Source organism: Lycium barbarum, chromosome 11, assembly GCF_019175385.1.
Source record: "Lycium barbarum isolate Lr01 chromosome 11, ASM1917538v2, whole genome shotgun sequence".
Lineage (NCBI taxonomy): Eukaryota > Viridiplantae > Streptophyta > Magnoliopsida > Solanales > Solanaceae > Lycium > Lycium barbarum.
Window position 1 is genome coordinate 77,225,015 of NC_083347.1, and position 17,286 is coordinate 77,242,300.

The following is a 17,286-nucleotide window of genomic DNA, read 5'->3' on the forward strand; positions in this document are numbered from 1 at the left end:
ACTAATGTCTTACATACTCAGTATATTATTCGTACTGACGTCCTTTCTTGTGGTCGCTGCATTCATGTCTGCAGGTAGCCAAAGAGACGGATCAGACCCCTCGGAGCTTCATCAGTGGAGTCTCAGAAGCGCTCCATTTGCTTTGGAGCTGCAGTTTGTTGGTATTACTCTTTTGTGTATATACTTTGGCATGGCGAAGTCCTGCCCCATCCTTGTGAATTCCTGTATTCTGTATATAGGCTCATAGACAAATACATGTAGTTATATGTTCCATAACCTTATCAGTTCATATTGTTGTATAATATTTTGACGGCCTTGTTGGCTTGTGGCAATGGGCATAGTTGTTGATGATTATGTAGAGAGGTGACATTATCTTGTGATATATGCCCTTATAGATTATGATACCTATGAGTTGTCTTTGTGGTTCACCTAGAAAGGATTATGAGATGTATGTTCGAAGGTGCTTGGTGGGTTAGCTCCGGGTGCCCGTCATGGCCCTCTAGTTGGGTCGTGACAAAAGTGGTATCAGAGCAGTTCCTCCTATGGTATGTCTACGAGCCGTGTCCAGTAGAGTCTTCTTTATGGGTGTAAAGTGTGACACACTTATAAACAAGAGGCTGTGGGGCATTTAGGAATGATTGACCTTTCTTTCACATCTTAGATCGTGCGATAGAGCTATGTTAGCAGGATCCCTTTTTCCTAATTGTGTGGTATGATTTCAGTGATGCATGTGAGAAGGAAAACTACAGTGGCCTAGAAGGGAAAGATGGTTGCCGGAAGGTAGACTGAACGGGAGCCACCAGTAGAGATAGAAGAGGGAGAGTCCCATAATGAGGTTCCATCTCGAACCTCTCCTACTCCACCCATTTCAGAGGAGCATGAAGGGGCCTCAGCTCCAGCTCCGATACCCCTAGTTCTTTTACCAGATGCTACGGGCCAGGAGATGAGAAAAGTAATCCTTTTGGTGACCCAGTTAGTAGCCGCTCAGGCCCAGTGGTAGGGTGCGGGCTATGGTGATAGGGGTCAGAGGAAGAGGCTCAGTTCTTCAAGGTTTGACCGTGAGTTTATAGGTGCCCCAAGGTAGCAGTTAATTCGTTCAATAACTAGTGCGCCTCTACATTTTCCTGGACCCAGGTTTGATAGACCCACTTATTTTGGGCCAGCTCAGAGTTCCAATGTTTCCAGTTCTCAGATTAGGATTGGTTCTAGTCAGACGAGACCACCTATAACCACGATGTACTCAGTGTGGTAAACTACATTGGGGACCATGCTGATTGGGTTTAAATGTTTGCTATGCCTGCAGCCTGCCAGGCCATTTTATGCGTAAGTGCCCATTTCGACGTGGTAGAGGTAGGGTCTAGCCCACAAGATCAACAACTGGTTTTTCGTCATTTGTAGACCCTCCAGGGAAAAGCTCAAAGACACCAGCAGGCTGTGGCAGAGGTCGAGGAGGAGCGTCCAGTTCGAGTGGCCCTCAGCATTGAGCTAGGCGACAGGATCTTAAGTCTTCCCCCTGATGTTGTTATAGGTATATTATCAGTATTCTCTTAGGAAGTATATGTATTGATTGATCCGGGCTCTACGTCATCATATGTTACTCCTTATGTTACTGATCGGATTGGGGTGAAACTTGAGTCGGTTAACCTTTCAAAGTGTTTCATTAATGAGGGATCAGTTTGATTAGATAGGAGTGTAACTTCTTCTCAAAGTAAGAAGTGGAAGGCATAAGAATATGTTTGGATATGATCCTTGAGTATAAATATACATTTGATTATATTTTGAGTTGTGAATTAACTTGAGTTATAATTATTAGTATGTTTTGAGCATAATTTTGTTATGAGGGATAATAATGATGTTAAGGAATTGTCGTATACAAGTATGAGTAAAGGTCATTGTGTAAATTTGTGCTGATAAAAGCTATCAGCAGAACTTAGAAATGAGAAGGTACGATAAACATGGAGGCTGGACTAATTTGAGGAAGTCAAGATTATGAAAGGCACCCTAACAGAGAACTTTCAAAACACATCCGGTGTTGGGTTATGTACAATGAGGGAAAGAATTATATATACGAGTAAAGATTTTTAAGTAAAATTATATCGCTAGGGTTACAATTAAGATTTAGAAAAATATGCTAAGAAGTCCCACGGATTTATACATATGGTGAATATGAGAACCCAGAATAACTCAAAGAAATCAGAAGTATATGACCCTTATGATTAGGATTTCAAGATGGTTACCAGATATAAGTTTGACTAGGTTGTCAAAAGAGGGGAGGCTTAATAAGCTGTGGGTTCAGGACAAAATTAAATGGCAACGGGATATCTCGCAAGAAAAGGTGTTGAAAAGTGATAGAAAGGTAAGTCACGAGTGGCTGCATCGAGTATGATGTATACCCTTACGATTGATTTTACGACATGTTAAAAAGTATTGATTGTGCTGTATGTCAAAATTGAGGTAGCAAGCGCTACAGAGAGAATTATGATTGGGTTTTCTCGAGAATTAAAGTCAGATAGTAGTAACGCGACCAAATATATAAGCATGAGCATTAGGAAAAAGAAGGTTATGATATCATGAAGGGGTGAGAAACTTGGACAAAGGATGAACGTGAGGACCTCAGAACCAACCTATACGTCTTCATAACCAGAACCAAGAAGGTTGTAAATAATGGACAAAGGTGCATCCTTGAGAAGAAATACATAGGTCTTATGAGAGAGACAATGAAATTTTAAACTCCTGAGATTTAACCAGGAGAATAGATGTGAACCCATGATTGGTACGCCTATTTAAGGGAAGAAAGTACCCCAAGAAGAGATTTTCAGCGTCAAAAAGGATTTGCAGTCGTAATGAGACACTCCAAAGTCTCCTAAGCTAAGAGTAAAGAATGACTAATGGAAATAGGCATTTTACGAGTAATAGAAAACAAAAGAAACTATGAGGATTAAAGAAAGGATGAGGTGTTAACGAAATGGTTAAAGGGAATTATGTGGCCACCGACAACAAGGAGAAGGTTAATGAGTCAGTGGGCTTGCCCAAAGGAAAACAAATTGAAATTATAAGACAATGGTTGTGTGAAAGATACAAAGATGCGATCATGAAGCAAATCGAGAAAATTCAAGATATATATATGTGTACAAGTTGTAGTATCATAAAGAAAGATGAAGACTCGACGAAAGGAGAAAGAAAAGGGTGTACTCTGTGAGGATTTCATGATAAGAACAAGAATCGACAGAACACTAGAAGGACTGTGATGCATGGTTATGATGCAAACAAGTAGTTAAGAAGAATTACGGGACAGAATAAGCTAAGATAATGAAAGGACGAGTTGTGGGAATGGATGGTGTGGAGTATCAACTTTTAATGGTATAGTATTGACATAAATCAGAATTGGGAACCTAGAGCAAGGAAAATTTCAAGGATATTAAGAAGATAGTTGTGGAGGAAGACTAGATCTAAAGAAGCGTGGTATAGTCGGACACTCCATGATGGGCCTGATGAATTCCAATGTCCCCATTAATTCATTTGCCTAGAAGACTACTAGTCATGAAAGGTAGAAGTGAAAAGTCAATAAAGAAGGCATCTGAATTGTATCCAATATGTATAAGCATTTTGATTTTATACAAGAACTCAACTAGAAAAAAAGGAAATAAGTTAAACCATAAGATGAAAAGAACTCCGGCATTACATGGAATAGAGGAGTTGAAGGATTATTAAGGTTGGCCAGATGACTATCAAAGACGGGTAATTCTCGAAGGTTACTGGTACATGAGAACATCCTTTAAAAGGGGGGAAGAGCAAATCCAGTTCTAAGATGAGCTACAATATTCCCAAGCTCAAAAGAGGGAAATATACTGGATTGAAGGAGCCAAAATTGGAGATGAACCGATATGTCAAGAATGTGCTAAAGAAAAGTAAGAATGGATTAAATGCAAGTATATCATGAGACAAATATAGAAAGGAGAATAAGTTTCGCCAATGCAATGTGTTGTATTCCGGACTATTACTCGAATCACTCGTGCCGAAAAAATTTTAGGTACAATTAGATATGCAGTAAAGTACTCCAAGGCGTAACAAAAGGAGTAAGAAAGGTCGCATGTGACCAAGGATAAGTATAAGGGACAACCGGGACTACTAAAAAGAACTTGTAGCACTAGAAGAGATGAAAGCTTTAAAAGAGGAATATTTATAGGAAGTTCAATAATCTTCAAAGGAAAGGAAGATAGTGTGCCTATGGATAGCAAGACAACAGTACTGCCTGAGATTAGGAAGTACCTCGTAAGTTGTGAAATTCCAAGTCGTCAGTTATATCAATTGTGAGAGTATGACATAGAACCATATAAACAATCGCCATGATGAAATGGCCAACAAAATGGTGTAAGGACAATGATAAGGAGTCAAAGAAGAATAGAGGCTAATTTAAGTCTTAAATAATCACCGGTACAAGAGAGTCAAGGACTTAAGAAGAAAGCATACTCATATTGAAAGGAAATTATGATTAAGTAGGATTTTATCTTAGTTCCAAGTTTATGAGTTTATTTTGTAATTATGTTAAGATTGAGGAGAGGAAATTGAAGGAAAAGTTCAAATATGAATATGATGATATTGTAAGGAATTAAGGAGTCCGACCAAGGAATTAAAAGGAGATGATATGGTATGTAGATAAGGTCGACTAGTATAAAAAGGAATAATCTAAAATAGCACCAAAGAAGCAAGCAAGGAAAGGTGCCACATCTGAATAAGAGAGTTTGTCTACTAGTAGAGAAATAAAGAGGAAGTAAAAAGGACACAACAATTAAGCATACTTGCAAGATCGGCGGAGAGCCGTAGCGATCATGAGCCAAGACCACCTTAATGAGAACAAGATGATATCAATTGACCACCGGTTACTTACATGAGGACATGAGGATATGAAGCTAATGGATGAGTTCGACAAAGAGTTAGGAGAATATAAGAAAAGACGGATGCGCCCCTAGTATAGGAATATGAAAATCAGAGTCTAACGGGGGACAACCATTTCAAGAAATTAATGATAACATCGTAAGCTACAACATTCGAGGACGAATATTTTTTGCGGAGAAGCACTTATCAAATTTGAGCGTAATTTTGAACAAAGTATTATCCAATTTGGGGAAAGAATATCTTTTAGCATATGACGAGTTTTGAAGTAAAGCAAAAGCCTAAATTGAAGTTCATGAAGTCTAGTTTCCAACGCAACAAACCGCTCGTCGATACGATATCAGAGTAGAGAATTATGAAAATTACAAGTAAGGCTGGCAGAACAGAAACGCACAACTACAGTGCGCGACACCCGCCCTACAGTGCCGGAAAGTTCTAGGTCGGTCCAAACCGACCCTAGAACAATATAAAAAGGGGATTTACCCCTTATTTTCATTCAACCAGCTCCCCAAACATTTCTTAACCCCCTAGAACATTCTCTCAATTTCTTCCACAAAATTTTAGCCCAAATCAAGTGAAACCCCAGGATTTAGGCTCGGGAAGCATATAAGGTCTTGTAGTTCTTGTTCTAAACAATCAATCTCGATGAATCAAAGGAGGCCACTAAAGATAAATAAGATTTCAAGCTCTACCAACCTTGATTGAGGTAAGGATATTCTTTATTATTGATATTATGATGTGTATTACGAAAATTTAGTTGTTAAGGCTAGTCCCTTTCTTTCTAAAGGCATGATTCCCTTCTTATGCACCCATATGTTTTTCCATAATATCCTTATTCTCAAAAGTTAGAAGTTAATGATTCTCAAAGTTCTTATAATACTAAAGATAGATGTTTTCTAACATGATAATGATGATGACCCCATTTCTAGAAATTTTAAGGCTTATTATTTTGATGCTATCACGAGATTGTTGAGGTTATGTCATGATTTTCTTAATTTTACTCATTGTTGTTGATCTCACCTTATGATAATTGTTCCTTCAAGGTGAGATATAGCGATGATGATTGCTCCATAAAATAAATCAGAGGTTACCAACCTTACGTCACTCCGATAGAGTTGTAGCTTTTAATTGGGCTCTCATGCATGCTTGATGTATATGTATGTATTTTCTCACACTGTGCCTATATGGCCGGGCAGCACCACTACGGTGGGCGGCTATGGATAATGATAATAACACTGTGCCTTTATGGCCGGGTAGCACCACTACGGTTGGCGGCTTATGGATAATGATAATAAAATTGTGCCTATATGGCCGTGCAGCACCACTAGTGGGCGGCGTTCGGTGGTTACCCTGGACGCGGGAGGCCTGGACACGGGCTAATAATGATATTATGTTTAATATGCATGAAAAGTGTTTTCTTTAAAAAGCTAAGCATGCTTGATATCCGCCTTACAAGGCAAGCAGATGTACAGGTTATCTCTTTATTTCATGTTATGTTCCATATCTCTTATTATGTTGTTACTTATGCCTTACATACTCAGTACATTATTCGTACTGACGTCCTTTCTTGTGGACGTTGCGTTTATGCCCGCTGGTAGACAAAGAGACGGACCAGACCCCTAGGAGCTTCATCAACAGAGTCTCAGAAGCGCTCCACTTGCTTCAGAGATGCAGTTTGTTGGTATTATTGTTTTGTGTATATACTTTGGCATGACGAAGTCCTGCCCTGTCCTTGTGAATTCCTGTATTCTGTATAGAGGCTCGTAGACAGATGCATGTAATTAGATGTTCTAGAACCTTATCAGTTCATATTGTTGTATAATATTTTGACGGCCTTGTTGGCTTGTGGAGATGGGCATAGTTGTTGATGATTATGTAGAGAGCTGTCATTATTTTGTGATATATGCCCTTACAGATTATGATACCCATGAGCTGTCTTTGTGGTTTACCTAAAAAGGATTATGAGATGTATGTTCGGAGGTGCTCGGTGGTTTAGCTCCGGGTGCCCGTCATGGCCCTCTAGTTGGGTCGTGACAGAAAGGAACGGTAGTACGAAATAATATACCGAGTATGTAAGGCATCTGAATAACTGAAACTAAAACTGAAACTTAACTAATATATATGATATACTTCGAGTATTTGGGGAGCCAATGATAATCTAGAGTATACTTACCCAACTCTGACTCATATAAAAAAAAAAATAATACTGAAATAAATTGTCCAGCCTCATATAGGGATTGGTGTGTGAGTGCATGGCCCAGAAGGCAAGTGAATTATACTGTGTTTCCGTATAGCCCATAGGAAACTGTATATCTGTCTGGGCTGAAGGCAACTCTGTATCTGTCTGGCCCGTAGGCGACTGTATATCTGTCTGGCCCGTAGGCAAGTGCATAATACTGTAAATGACAAATTTATACACACACACACACATATACTCTCTACTACTCGACTAGACATGAAACATTACAAACTGAACATAGATTCCTGACAAGGGATAGCTAAAGTAAGAGTAACATGAGAAAACATGATCATAAGAGTTCTACGATATACTCTTTTCTTATATACTTGTTCGACTCTTTACATACCTTTCGTTAAGTGCTCGCCAACAACAACGCACTTGAATCGAATAGCACCTCAATCTACAATACAACAATAGAACTATCGTCAACTAAAGGGAAACTAGAATACAGTATATTAAGCAACAAGATCGTCTCTTAACACAATCAAACTTCCTCATAACTTCCCTCTCTTCACAACACAACTAAAAAAAGCAACAACAACAATAACAAAAACATATACAAGCTAATACTCCATAATTTCCAGCCACAAGATAGCTCAAGAACAACTTCAAATAGTCCAATACACAACCACACTCAACTATGATTTCCAGTCTCTTATCCCCCAAGTTCTTAATCAACAAAATGACTAGGAATTAGACAAGCTCAAATACATGTAGGAAGGGCATAATCTTACCTTAAACCACAAGAACAGTCCTAAAAATGGGCCTACTTCACCTTAAAGAATTCTCCAAATCAACCATAAGAAGAGGAACAACAATCTTAGCAAGCATTATAGGATTCTCACCTTTGATATATGTTTTTTACCTTTGATTTTGCTCTTGGGTGATATGGAACCCTTTATAGAGAGTTTAGGGAGGTATAGGATCTGAAATGTCATGACCCTACTAGGGTCATGACGGGTACCCAGTATTAATATACCAAGCACCACTGGTCTAACATTCCATTCTCGCTACTAGGTGGGCCACACGAATAACGTATGTATATCCGACTTAATCTAGTCATCAATGGCAACATTTATAAGCTTATGTCGACAAGTCTTACCAGAATATTTTACAACAATAATAGCTGATAAAGTCAAGGAAAATCTAACCACATATGCTTGTCTACGAGCCTCTAAATAAGATACATAAATCCATGAGGACGGGCTAGGATTTCACCGTGCGCAAATATATACACAAGAGTAGTACCAATAAGTTGTAGCTCCGGAACAACTGGAGCTCTTCCAAGGTGCCGCTGATGGAGCCCTTAGAGATCAGGCGTGTCTATCTGTTTACCTGTGGGCATGAACGCAGCATCCATAAGAAGGGACGTCAGTACGAATAGAGTACTTAGTATGTAAGGCATAAATGATAACATAATAAGGAAATATAGAAGACATAAGAAGAAAGTATAACTCTAACTGCTTGCCTCTTGCGGCGGAATCATGCATGCTCACTTTTACCTTTAAAACATATCACACATATATACATAAACTGTCCGAATCAATTAACATCATTAGCCCGCGTCCGAGGTAATTATCCCACGCCGCCCATTAGTGGTGCTGCCCGTGCCATATAGTCATGGTGTATAAGCCGCTCGCCTTAGCGGTGCCGCCAGCCATCTAGGCACGGTGTAGTTATCATCATATACATAACATGAAGCATGCATAGGAGCTCAAGTAAAAACTGTAACTCTGTCGGAGTGACGTAAGGTCGGTAACCTCCGATTATATTATGGAATAATCATCATCGCTATTTCTCACCTCGGAGGAACGAATAACATGAGATGAGATTCATCAACAATGAATAAAATTGAGAAAATAAAGAAATAACTCAACATTCTCATATTCACATTGAATTCATAAGCTTGGGATTTTTAAACATGAAATCATCATCATCATAATCGCCATAGAAATATTCTCATCTTTGACATCATCGTTGTCATTGTAAAAACATGTCCATCGTTGTTGTCATAAGAGCTTACGGAATCCTAAATCTCTGATTTGGTAAATACGAACATTTTGGAAAGCATTTATGGATTATCAGGAAAGGAGTCATGCCTTTGAATCATGAACTTCTAACTTGTGGAAGTAAGGAGGTTACAAAAATATGTAGGGAATTATAACATAGGAATTTCTAGAAATAGAATCATCGTCATCATAAAACATGCTTATCTTTAGCATCATAAGAACTCTATGATTTATGAATCTCTAGCTTTTGAGAATAAGAACATTCTTGGAAAAAATTTATGGATTCACAGAAAGGGACCATGGGACATTTGGAAAACATCTATTGGATTCACGAGAAAGGAATCATGCCTTTAAAGAAAGGGACTAGCCTTAACATACATGAAAATTCACGTCTCGGCTCTTCCACCTATTTCCGGTCATGCAATATACATATAAGACCATTTGTGCTATAATTTGGTCCATTGTTATATACTTATCCTAAGCCTTCAAATAAATATTTCTAGAATCTGTTGAAATTTCGGCAACATCTCTTCTATTTATATGCCCAGCCCAAAATCGTAATTCAGCAACCAACAACAACAATATCAATACCAACATTAACAAAATCTCTTTCAACTTCTACATGTGCCATAAAACAGCCCACACACTGTTTTCCAACTTCCATAACTAACCAACTTACTATACAATTATTTAACGACTTTGTCTCCGAGAATAAACCGATATTAACGTAAATAGAAAGAGATTCACACCTTATTCTTTTTCAAATAGCAATACCTTCAACGTCCACCTTGAATCCAAGCAAAATTCCTCCGCAAAACAATACTAGAATCACAACTATACGCTACTCGAGCCTCAATTAATGAAAATCACTTCAAACCCTCAACTTTTTTATAACATAATTTCCCTTTGTGTAGCTGCTCTAAAATCTTTTTTTTTTTGGGTAAAAAAATGGGGTTTTCCTCTTTTATAAAGTTCAAATTCGGGTCGGGTCACTATAGCAGTACTGTAGCAGTACTGTGGCAGGTCGGTACTGTAGCATGCGTTTCTGGTGTGTCAGCCGAACTTGTAACGTCCATAATTCTCTACTCCGATGTCCTATCGATGAGTGGTTTGTTGCATTGAAAACTAGACTCGACAAAATTAATTTAAGGCTTTTGTTTCACTTCAAAACACTTCATGTGCTAGGAGATATTCTGCCCTCAATTTGGACCAAAATTTTCACACGAAACTTTTCTCCTCCTTTCTCCAAAGTCGTACTACTCCATTTCTTCCACTCATTTCCTTATAAAACCTTTCGGTATACCTTATATACATCCTTCACTCATTAAATATACTTTTTTACTTAACCATAAATCAACGTACTTATGTTTCAAATTTGATAAGTGCTTCTTCAAAGTACGGGACACCCTCCCCCCTTTAGAAATATTCGTCTTCGAATGTTGAGCTCTTAGGGATTTTTACAAAACATTTGCAAGAATTTCCCCTATAATTGTACCACTACCATCCTGTCACAACAACCCAAAATATACAATGCCTCGCAGGGCTACAACATCAATACCCGTATTGGCCACACACGATCAAGAAATCATTCAAAGAAGCATCATATACCAGAGGATAATGATGTCTCTGGCTGGAGCTCTTTTTTTCTGGTGTACATAATAAGAAATCAACTAGTATCCCGTTCTCGTTCAGTCTCCGTTACAGTAATCTTGCCTTACTATGTCATGGCTACTCGCCATCCTGTGAATACTCTTTTTTTTTAAGGACGTTCTTATACACCAGTAACCTTTGAATATTAATCATTTTTTATAATCACCTGGCCGACCTTAACGATCTTTCTACCCCTCGGTTCCTTATAATGCCGGAGTTCCTTTCATCACATGGTTTGACTTATTTCCCGTTCTGCTAGTTGAAGCCTTGTATCATATCAAAATGCTCATACATATCAGATCCAATACGGGTGCCTCCTTTATCGTCTTTTCACTTCTATCTTTCATGACTAATAATTCCTTGGTTAATGAATTAAAGGGAACAGCGGATCTCATTAAACCTCTTCGTGGAATATTTGATTATACCCTCGCTTCTTTAACCCTAGCCTCCCTTCTCTTCTTCTTCTTCACGACTATCTCCTTAACACCCTTAAAATTCTTCTTGCCCTGGGTTCCCAATTCCGATTTACGCTTATTTTATACCGTTAAAAGTTAACATTCCACACCTCTCATTTCCATGACTCGTCCCTTCATCCGCTTAACTCATTTGTCCATAATTCTCCTTAACTACTTATTTGCATCATAACTATGCGTTATAGTTCTTCCAGTGTCTTGTCGCTTCTAGTTCTTAACATAAAATCCTTAGAAGGTACACTCTTTCTCTTTTTCTCTTGGTCAAGCCTTCTTCTTTCTTTCCGCCGCTATGGCCGGTTCATTTTTATAAATATTCCCGTTGTATCTGTCTATCTTCTTTATGATCAAATCTCTATACTTTTTACAGAGGTTCTTATCCTATACCACTGATATATTGCCTCTTGGTCAGCTTTATTAACTTATTATCCTCTCACTTGTTCTTGGTGATTACCCGATTTTCTTTAATCAATTTGTTAGTGCACCCTTCTTACTTCCATTCTCAGGGGTTTTAAGTTCCTTTACTCCTAGATGCTCTTCTTCACTTGTCACTTAATAACACTAGCCCTGGAGTTCATGGAATATCCTTTCAGAAGTGCACATCCGTGCCATCTTTGAGTTATCTTTTTGGAAGGACTTCTCCATTTCCGAGGTAGTGTGGCATGTTATTAAGACTATACATTCATTTCTTCGGATGTCCCTCAAACATCAGAAACTCTGTAGCATCTTTTGCCAAATCCTGCTTATTCTTTCCCAATTTACATCCTTGTTCGTTGTTACTGCTCTTCAGTCCCACTTATCAAAATGGGCCCGTTGAGCCTCCGGTGGTAGATAATGTTACAGAAAGGCGTCTGTGAACTCTGGTCAAGCTGGGGGAGGTGCATTTTCTCCTCGCGAAGATATCCAAGTGTTATACCAATGGACAACCACATCCCGCAATCTATACAAAGCCAGTTCTACTGACTCAATATTCGAACCATGCATTATCCGTAGCGTCCTCAGCATCTCATCTATAAAGCTTTGCGGGTCTTCATCTAGTTTCGACCCGTAGAATTCTGGAGGATTCAGACTGATAAAATCACGGGCTCTTGCACTCACCGCCCTATCACCTTGGCCCGCACAACTGGTCAGCAACTAAATAGCTTCTGTCATCCGCTGGCCCGGAGCTTCTGGCGGTGGAACTGGAGGTACTGGAGTTGGAGCTGAAGCATTTTCCTGCTCCACTAACAAGGGTGGAGTATGAGAGGTCCGAGAGGGAACCTCGTTATAAGACTCACCCTCTTCTACTTGTGCCAGTGGCTCCCATGTAGCTCTTTTTTCGACCACCGTCTTGCCCTTCTGGGCCACCGTAGCTTTCCTTTTCACAGGCATTGCTGGAATCATAACACACGATTAGGAAAGGGGGAGAACATGATAACATGGCTCTATCGTACGATCTAAGATAAGAAAGAAGGCCAGTCATTCCTAAATGCCCCACAGCCTCTTGTTTATAAGTGTGGCGCGCTTCACACCCATAAACAGGACTTTACCGGACACGACCCGTAGACATATCCGAGGACGAACTGCTCTGATACCACTTTTGTCACGACTCCACTAGAGGCCATGACGGGTACCCAGTACTAATATACCAAGCACTACTGGTCTAACATTCCATTCTCGCTACTAGGTGGGCCACACGAATAACGTATGTATATCCGACTTAATCCAGTCATCAATGGCAACATTCATAAGCTTATGTCGACAAGTCTTACCAAAATATTTTACAACACTAATAACTGATAAAGTCAAGGAACATCTAACCACATATGCTTGTCTACGAGCCTCTAAATAAGATACATAAATCCACGAGGACGGGGCAAGATTTCACCGTGCCCAAATATATACACAAGAGTAGTACCAATAAGTTGTAGCCCCGGAACAACTGGAGCTCTTCCAAGGTGTCACTAATGGAGCCTCTAGAGATCAGGCGCGTCTACCTATTTACCAGCGGGCATGAACGCAGCATCCACAAGAAGGGACATCAGTACGAACAGAGTACTTAGGATGTAAGGCATATATGATAACATAATAAGGAAATATAGAAGACATAAGCAGAAAGTATAACTGTAACTGCTCGCCTCTTGCGGCGGAATCATGGATGCTCACTTTTACCTATAAAACATATCACACATACATACATAAACTTTCCGAATAAAATAACATCATTAGCCCGCGTTCGGGTTAATTATCCCACGCCGCCCACTAGTGGTGCTGCCCGTGCCATATAGTCACGGTGTATAAGCAGCCCGCTTTAGCGGTGCTGCCCGGACATCTAGGCATGGTGTAATCATCATCATATACCTAACATGAAACATGCATAGGAGCTCAAGTAAAAACTGTAACTCTATCGGAGTGACGTAAGGTCGGTAACCTCCGACTATATTATGGAATATTCATCATCACTATTTCTCACCTCGGAGGAACGAATAACATGAGATGAGATTCATCAACAATGAATAAAATTGAGAAAATCAAGAAATAGCTCAACATTCTCATATTCACATTGAAATCATAAGCTTGGGATTTTTAAACATGAAATCATCATCATCATAATCGTCATAGAAATATTCTCATCTTTGACACCATCGTTGTCATTGTAAAAACATGTCCATCCTTGTTGTCATAAGAGCTTACGGAATCATAAATCTCTGATTTGGTAAATACGAACATTTTGGAAAGCATTTATGGATTATCAGGAAAGGAGTCATGCCTTTGAATCATGAACTTCTAACTTGTGGAAGTAAGGAGGTTATGACAATATGTAGAGAATTATAACATAGGAATTTCTAGAAATAGAATCATCGTCATCATAAAACATGCTCATCTTTAGCATCATAAGAACTCTATGATTTATGAATCTCTAGCTTTTGAGAATAAGAACATTCTTGGAAAACATTTATGGATTCACAGAAAGGGATCATGGGACATTTGAAAAACATCTATTGGATTCATGAGAAAGGGATCATGCCTTTAAAAGAAAGGGACTAGCCTTAACATACCTGAAAATTCACGTCTCGGCTCTTCCACCTATTTCCGATCTTGCAATCGACATATAAGACCATTGGTGCTATAATTAGGTCCATTGTTATATACTTGGCCAAACCCATCGACAAACACATGTGGTCGTCCACTTCTTTCACTTGAGCACCTAAAGTGACCCTTGTTCTATTTAAACACTTCAAGTGGGTCATTCCTATTTCACTTAGACACTTTTTGCACTGTTATCGGAGCAAAACCAACACCAAAGGGGCCGCCACCTCATTGCACATCGAACCAACCCAAAAGCCCCAATTTTTAACCGTCAAAACTCCACGAATTTACAAATTAGTGAATTTACAATTACAATGAGTTGGCACAATTTAATTGAGTTGGTACAATTTAAATGAGCTGGCACAATTTGATTGGCCACTTAATCCACGTGGGAGACGACTGGTGTTGGTTTTGCTCCGATAACGGTAAAAAAAGTGTCTAAGTGGAATATGAATGGCCCACCTGAAGTGTCTAAATGGAACAAGGGCCACTTTAGGTGCTCAAGTGAAAGAAGTGGACGACCACAGATGTTTGTCGATGGGTTTGGCATATATACTTATCCTAAGCCTTCAAATAAATCTTTCTACAATCTGCTAAAATTTCAGCAGCATCTCCTCTATTTATATGCCTAGCCCAAAATCGTAATTCAGCATCCAACAACAACAATATCAATACAAACATTAACATCACTTTCAACACCAACATGTGCCATAAATAGCCTACACGCTGTTTTTCAACTTCTATAACTAACCAACTTACTATACAATTATTTAACGACTTTGTCTTCGAGAATAAACCAGTATTAACGTAAATAGAAAGAGATTCATACCTTATTCTTTTTCAAACAGCAATACCTTCAACGTCCACCTTGAATCCAAGAAAACAATCCTCCGCAAAACAATACTAGAATCACAATTATACGCTACCCGAGCCTCGATTAACCAAAATCACTTCAAACCCTCAACTTTTTTATGACATAATTTCCCTTTGTGTTGCTGCTCTAAAATCTTATTTTTTTTGGTGAAAAAAATGGGGTTTTGCCCCTTTTATAAAGTTCAAATTCGGGGGTCACTGTAGCAGTACTGTGGCAGGTCGGTATTGTAGCAGTTACTGTAGCATGCATTTCTGCTCTATCAGCCGAACTTGTAACGTCGATAATTCTCTACTCCGATATCCTATTAATGAGGGGTTTATTGCATTGCAAACTAGACTCTACAAAATTCATTTCAGGCTTTTGTTTCACTTTAAAACACTTCATATGCTAAGAGATATTCTTCCCTCAAGTTGGACCAAAATTTTCACACGAAACTTTGCCCATCCTTTCTCCAAAGTCGTACTACTTCATTTCTTCCACTCATTTTGTTATAAAACCATCCAATATACCTTGTATACATCCTTCACTCATTAAATATACTTAATAATGCTTACTCTTTATATTCCAAAGTGGTTTTACTTAACCATAACTCAACGTACTTATGTTTCAAATTTGATAAGTGATTTTTCGACGTACGGGGTGTAACATGAAATGGGTGAGAAATGAGGAAAGAATCAAGTCCCACCATTTTGTATATGTTTAGAAACTTCCACCGCCTTAAATATACGGTGGAATATGTGAACTGTGGAAGTGATATATGGTCTGTATATCACGCCCAGCTCTCTGAATGATTCTACGGTTTGATTACAAAATATACCGTCCGTACATCACTTCTACAGATCGTACTTTCCACCATAAGACATGCCATCTTGTCAAACTTTGATGAAGTATCTTCTCTTCGATTTGTTTAACTTTTAAGCCCTCAATTACCTACTGAACATGATTTGAAACCTTTGTAACCCTTACGATTAACATGGTTGATTCACTTATAACATCAAAGATAATCTTATTCCCGGGCTTACGCCAATTTTCTTATGATGAACTTAACGTATAAAGTATGGGACGTAACAGAGATGTTATCGGATTATTTAAGAGTCAAGTATCATGACCCAACCGGAGGGCCATGACGGGCACCTGGAGCTAACCCACCGAGCACTATAAGACATATATGCATCACATAATCATACCTGAGTGGACCATAATGCTAACTAAGAGATAACATAAACTGTAAGGGACGGAAACCCAGAAGATATGTATATATGCCATCAAGCTCAACCCAAGTATACAAGCCATCAAAGCTATCAAAATATAATGATACAACAAAATATGGATCGAGAAGGTCATGGAATCTCTAGCTATGCATAACTGTCTACGAGCCTCTACTGGAGTGCATAACATAATAAGGACGGGACAGGACCCGGCTATGCCTAAATGTACACAAAAGAATCATACCAAGCTGAACTGCAACTCCGAAACAAGTGGAGTGCTCCTATACAAGCGCTGAGAAGGTAGCCTAAGGATCTGAACCGTCTCCCGGTCTACCTTCGGGCATGAACGCAGCATCCAAAAACAAAGAACGTCAATACGAGTAATGTACTGAGTATGCAAGGCATGAAGAACAACATAACAAAATATGGAATTACATGAGATAATAGAGAACAACCTGTACATCTGGATGCCTCTTAAGGCGGATGACATGCATGCTTTCCTGTTCAAAAAAACCTTTTTCATACATACATATATCATAATACCGTACCCAGCCATAATAGGCTCGGTGTTAACCGTACCCAACTGCAGTGGTGTGGACAATAGGTGCCGTACCCGGCCGACTATAGGGCGGCTCGGTGTGATAAAATAGTTATATATGTATATATATATATATATATATATATATAAAGCATGCATGAGAGCTCAAAGAAATGCTATGAATCTATCGGAGTGACTTAAGGTTGTTATACTTATGATTACCAATATGGAACTAACATCATCATCATAACTTATTTTGAAGAATCAATGATCATAACGCAAGATCAATAAACATAAGACCGGATCAATAATGATGAAACAAGATCAATAATCATG

General features: G+C 38.9%; 1 long non-coding RNA gene across 1 annotated transcript in view; it reads right to left on the bottom strand.

The window, feature by feature from the left end:
- The window catches only part of LOC132617063 (uncharacterized), a 36,987-nt gene that overhangs the window by 10,807 nt on the left and 8,894 nt on the right, over positions 1-17,286 (bottom strand). Inside the window, exons 3-6 of the long non-coding RNA XR_009573573.1 lie at positions 16,868-16,912; positions 16,657-16,746; positions 8,381-8,467; positions 7,479-7,532 (exon numbers count right to left, since the gene is read on the bottom strand). This is a non-coding gene — a long non-coding RNA (uncharacterized LOC132617063). The remainder of the gene's footprint in view (positions 1-7,478; positions 7,533-8,380; positions 8,468-16,656; positions 16,747-16,867; positions 16,913-17,286) is intronic.